Raw genomic sequence first — 6000 nt, 5'->3', positions numbered from 1 at the left:
AGGAAAATTGCATTATTTTGACCTTCTGACTGATTTTTTTCCTCAAATTATACTACTTCTATTTTATGGTGACATGTATTATAAAGCCCATTTGCATCTATTATTTCAATTAATCTCATTAAGTCTTTACTCCAATCCTGAGAGATAGATCTTATTGTCTTTATCTCATAGATCAGTAATTTATATTCAGAAGAGCTCCTTGCCTGAATTCAAACAGCTAGGGAGCAGCAGAGACTCTACCCCCTATCTTATAACTCCAAATCTGATTTATTTTCCACTCTGCTAGAGGAAGACATGCTGATTAAGTCTTTGTCTAACATCTCCCAAAAGATACAAAAGTGCCTGTCCCTTAGGTTGGTCCTTTGTTTGCCATAAAGGAAAAATGTCTACACTGACAAGAGTGATTGCTATATCCAAACAAAAACTAACAGGAGGTTGGCTGGGTCCAGGTCACTGCCCACTTAACAGACCATAAATAAAGGGTGATTTATTAGAAGCACTCGGTGGAGATTTTCCAGAGCCTAAAGGCAAGCACTGCAGGTGGGTCTGTCTCTGACCTAGAACTAGAATTGGAAGGCTACAAGGTACCTTGAAGTCCTCTGACCTGACTCAGGGCCACAGGGGGCTCCATTTCCTCTGCATCACCAGGCTCTCTCTCCCATAGCTCCCATAATGGCCACTCAAGGATGCAACTTCAGGCCCAATGTCAACCTACAAGTCCAGCATTCTCAAGTTAGTAACCCATACTTGTCATGTTCAAATTCTCAATTTCTAGGAGGCACAAATCCAGAGAGTCAGCTCAGGTCAAGACTCTACAACTGATTTGATGTGTATCCACTATAATGATCAGACTAGATGCTTTACTCTTTGGCAAGTGAACGAGTATGCCTTCTGTGCTATGGCCTAGTTTAACATCTGTGTATCAATTTAGACCAAAGTATGGTTTGCACATAAAAAATCCAAGGTTTCAATATCAAAGATGATCCTATAATGCGCACCAGAAAATGCAATTTAAGGTGAAATTCTAACTAACAGTCATCAAATTGGCAAAAATTGAAAAGTCTAAAAATATCAAGCAGGCAGGGAAATGGGAAAACAGGAATCTTAAATGCTGGCCTATCCATTTTAGTGGAAAATCGGGCTGTATCTGACTGTATATAAAAGCAGGCACTGTATCTCAATGCAATCTCAAAATATTCCTTCTAATTTTAGTCCCTTAGCAAAACTCTTGCTAACGTGCAGTACCCGTGAACTGGAAGAATACTTGTAAACTCTGTCATAATGATGCCTCTGGAAGGAAGAGAGAACTTTGGAATTTGAGAAGAAAACAAGGGTGACTGTCTTTTATGTGTAAAAAATTTGAAGATAAAGTATTAACATTCATTTACTCTGGGTGGAGAACATAAAATTGTTCATTATTTTCTATGCATTACCATTTTGTAAGCTCTATAGTAAAAATAAATAGGATGATAAACAGAAAAAAAGGAAAAGTATTTTCCCACGTAGCATGTCAATCATTTCCCAAGGATTTTTCGGTACCATTTTTCTAGGTTCCACATATATGCGTTAAATTATGATATTTGTTTTTCTCTGACTTACTTCACTCTGTATGACAGTCTCCAGATCCATCCACGTCTCAACAAATGACCCAATTTCATTCCACTTGGGGCTGAGTAATATTCCATTGTATATATGTACCGCATCTTCTTGATCCATTCGTCTGTCGATGGGCATTTAGGCTGCTTCCATGACCTGGCAATTGAAAATAGTGCTGAAATGAACATTGGGGTGCATGTGTCTTTTTGAATTATGGTTTTCTCTGGGTATATGCCCACTAGTGGGATTGCTGGGTCATATGGTAGTTCTATTTTTAGTTTTTTAAGGAACCTTCATACTGTTCTCCATAGTGGCTGTATCAATTTACATTCCACCAACAGTGCAAGAGGGCTCCCTTTTCTCCACACCCTCTCCATCATTTGTTGTTTGTAGATTTTCTGATGATGCTGATTTTAACTGGTGTGAAGGAATACTTCAGTGTTGTTTTCATTTGCACTTTTCTAATTAGTGATGTTGAGCAGCTTTTCATGTGCTTCTTGGCCATCTGTATGTCTTCTTTGAAGAAATGACTATTTAGGTCTTCTGTCCATTTTTGGATTGGGTTGTTTGTTTTATTAATGTTGAGCTACATGAGCTGTTTATATACTTTGGAGATTATTCCTTTGTCCGTTGATTCGTTTGCAAATATTTTCTTCCATTCTGAGGGGTGTCTTTTCATCTTGTTTATGGTTTCCTTTGCTGTACAAAAGCTTTGAAGTTTTATTAGGTCCCATTTGTTTATTTTTGTTTTTATTTCCATTACTCTAGGAGGTGGATCAAAAAAGATCTTGCTGTGATTCATGTCAGAGTGTTCTTCCTATGTTTTCCTCTAAAAGTTTTATAGTGTCTGGTCTTACATTTAGGTCTCTAATCCATTTTGAGTTTATTTTTGTGTATGGTGTTAGGGAGTGTTCTAATTTCATTCTTTTACATGTAGCTGTCTAATTTTCCCAGCACCACTTATTGAAGAGACTGTCTTTTCTCTATTGCATAACCTTGCCTCCTCTGTCATAGATCAGTTGACCATAGGTGCGTGGGTTTGTCTCTGGGCTTTCTATCTTGTTCCATTGATCTATGTTTCTGTTTTTGTGCCAGTACCATATTGTGTTGATTACTGTACCTTTGTACTGTAGTCTGAAGTCAGGGAGTCTGATTCCTCCAGCTCTGTTTTTTTCCCCTCAAGACTGCTTTGGCTATTCGGAGTCTTTTGTGTCTCCATACAAATTTTAAGATTTTTGTTCTAGTTCTGTAAAAAATACTATTGTTAATTTGATAGGGATTGTACTGAATCTGTAGATGGCTTTGAGTAGTATAGTCATTTTCACAATATTGATTCTTCCAATCCAAGAACATGGTATATCTCTCCATCTGTTGGTATCATCTTTAATTGCTTTCATCAGTGTCTCATAGTTTTCTGCATACAGATCGTTTGTCTTCCTAGGTAGGTTTATTCCTAGGTATTTTATTCTTTTTGTTGCAATGGTAAATGGGAGTGTTTCCTTAATTTCTCTTTCAGATTTTTCATCATTAGTGTATAGGAATGCTAGAGATTTCTGTGCATGAATTTTGTATCCTACAACTTTACAAAATTCATTGATGAGCTCTAGTAGTTTTCTGGTGGCATCTTTACGATCCTATATAGATAGTATCATGTCATCTGCAAACAGTGACAGTTTTACTTCTTCTTTTCCAATTTGTATTCCTTTTATTTCTTTTCCTTCTCTGATTGCCATGGCTAGGACTTCCAAAACTATGTGGAATAATAGTGGTGAGAGTGGACATCCTTCTCTTGCTCCTGATCTTAGAGGAAATGCTTTCAGTTTTTCACCATTGAGAATGATGTTTGCTGTGGGTTTCTCATATATGGCCCTTATTATGTTGAGGTAGGTTCCCTCTATGCCCACTTTCTGCAGAGTTTTTAACATAAATTGGTGCTGAATTTTGTCAAAAGCTTTTTCTGCATCTATTGAGATGATCATATGGTTTTTCTCCTTCAATTTGTTAATATGGTGTATCACATTGAGTGATTTCTGTATACTGTAGAATACTTGCATTCCTGGGATAAACCCCACTTGATCATGGTGTATGATCCTTTTAATGTGCTGCTGGATTCAGTTTGCTAGTATTTTGTTGGGGATATTTGCATCTATGTTCATCAGTGATATTGGCCTGTAGTTTTCTTTTTTTGTAACATCTTTGTCTGGTTTTGGTATCAGGGTGATGGTGGCTTCGTAGAATGAGTTTGGGAGTGTTCCTTCCTCTGATATATTTTGGAAGAGTTTGAGAAGGATGAGTGTTCACTCTTCTCTAAATGTTTGATAGAATTCACCTGTGAAACCATCTGGTCCTGTAGTTTTGTTTGATGGAATATTTTTAATCACAGTTTCATTTCATTACTTGTGACTGGTCTGTTCATAATTTCAGTCTGGTTCAGTCTTGGAAGGTTATACCTTTCTAAGAATTTGTTCATTTCTTCCAGGTTATCCATTTTATTGCCATAGAGTTGCTTGTAGTAGTCTCTTAGGATGCTTTGTATTTCTGTGGTGTCTATTGAAACTTCTCCTTTTTCATTTTTAATTTTATTGATATGAGTCCTCTCCCTCTTTTTCTTGATGAGTCTGGCTAATGGTTTATCAATTTTGTTTATCTTCTCCAAGAACCAATTTTTAGTTTTATTGATCTTTGTTATTGTCTTCTTTGTTTCTATTTCATTTATTTCTATCATCTTTATGACTTCTTTCCTTCTGCTATTTTGGGGTTTTGTTTGTTTTTCTTTCCCTAGTTCCTTAAGGTGTAAAGTTAGATTATTTGAGATTTTTCTTGTTTCTTGAGATAGGCTTGTATAGCTCTAAACTTCCCTCTTAAAACTGCTTTTGCTGCATCCCTTAGGTTTTGGATCGTTGTGTTTTCATTGTCATTTGTCTCTAGGTATTTTTTGATTTCTTCAATGATCTCTTAGTTACTTAGTAACGTATTGTTTAGCCTCTATGTGTTTGTGTTTTTTATGTGTTTTTCCCTGTATTTCATTTCTAATCTCACAGCATTGTGGTCAGAAAACATGCTTGATATGATTTCAATTCTCTTAAACTTACTGAGGCTTGATTTGTGACCCCAATATGTGATCAATCCTGGAGAACGTTCCATGCACACTTGAGAAGAAAGTGCAATCTGCTGTTTTTGGATGGCATGTCCTATAAATATCGATTAAATCTATCTGGTCTATTGTGTCATTTAAAGCTTCTGTTTCCTTATTTATTTTCATTTTGGATGATCTGTCCATTGGTGTAAGTGAGGTCTTAAAGTCCCCCACTATTATTGTGTTACTGTCGATTTCCTCTTTTATAGCTGTTAGCAGTTGCCTTATGTATTGAGGTGCTCCTATGTTGGGTGCATATATATTTATAATTGTTATATCTTCTTCTTGGATTGATCCCTTGATCATTATGTAGTGTCCTTCCTTGTCTCTTGTAACATTCTTTATTTTAAATTTGATTTTTATCTGATATGAGTATAGCTACTCCAGCTTTCTTTTGATTTCCATTTGCATGGAATATCTTTTTCCATCCCCTCACTTTCAGTCTGTATGTGTCCCGAGGTCCGAAGTAGGTCTCTTGTAGACAGTATATATATGGGTTTTGTTTTTGTATCCATTCAGCAAGCCTGTGTCTTTTGGTTGCAGCATTTAATCCATTCACATTTAAGGTAATTATCGATATGTATGCTCCTATTACCATTTTCTTAATTGTTTTCAGTTTGTTTTTGTAGGTCCTTTTCTTCTCTTGTGTTTCCCACTTAGAGAAGTTCCTTTAGCATTTGTTGTAGAGCTGGTTTGGTGGTGCTGAATTCTCTTAGCTTTTGTTTGTCTGTAAAGCTTTTGATTTCTCCATCAAATCTGAAGGAGATCCTTGCCGGCTAGAGTCATCTTGGTTGTATGTTCTTCCCTTTCATCACTTTAAGTATATTATGCCACTCCCTTCTGGCTTGTAGAGTTTCTGCTGAGAAATCAGCTGTTAACCTTCTGGGAGTTCCCTTGTATGTTATTTGTTGTTTTTCCCTTGCTGCTTTCAATAATTTTTCCTTGTCCTTAATTTTTGCGAATTTGATTACTATGTGTCTTGGCGCGTTTCTCCTTGGGTTTACCCTGTATGGGACTCACTGCCCTTCCTGAACTTGGGTGGCTATTTCCTTTCCCATGTTAGGGAAGTTTTTGACTATAATCTCTTCAAATATTTTCTCTGGTCCTTTCTCTCTCTCTTCTCCTTCTCGGACCCCTATAATGCAAATGTTGTTGTGTTTAATGTTGTCCCAGATGTCTCTTAGGCTGTCTTCATTTCTTTTCATTCTTTTTTCTTTATTGTGTTCTGCAGCAGTGAATTCCACCATTCTGTCTTCCAGGTCACTTAT

Source organism: Kogia breviceps, chromosome 15 (assembly GCF_026419965.1).
Source record: "Kogia breviceps isolate mKogBre1 chromosome 15, mKogBre1 haplotype 1, whole genome shotgun sequence".
Classification (NCBI taxonomy): Eukaryota; Metazoa; Chordata; class Mammalia; order Artiodactyla; family Physeteridae; genus Kogia; species Kogia breviceps.
Note: the sequence above shows the minus strand (reverse complement) of the source record.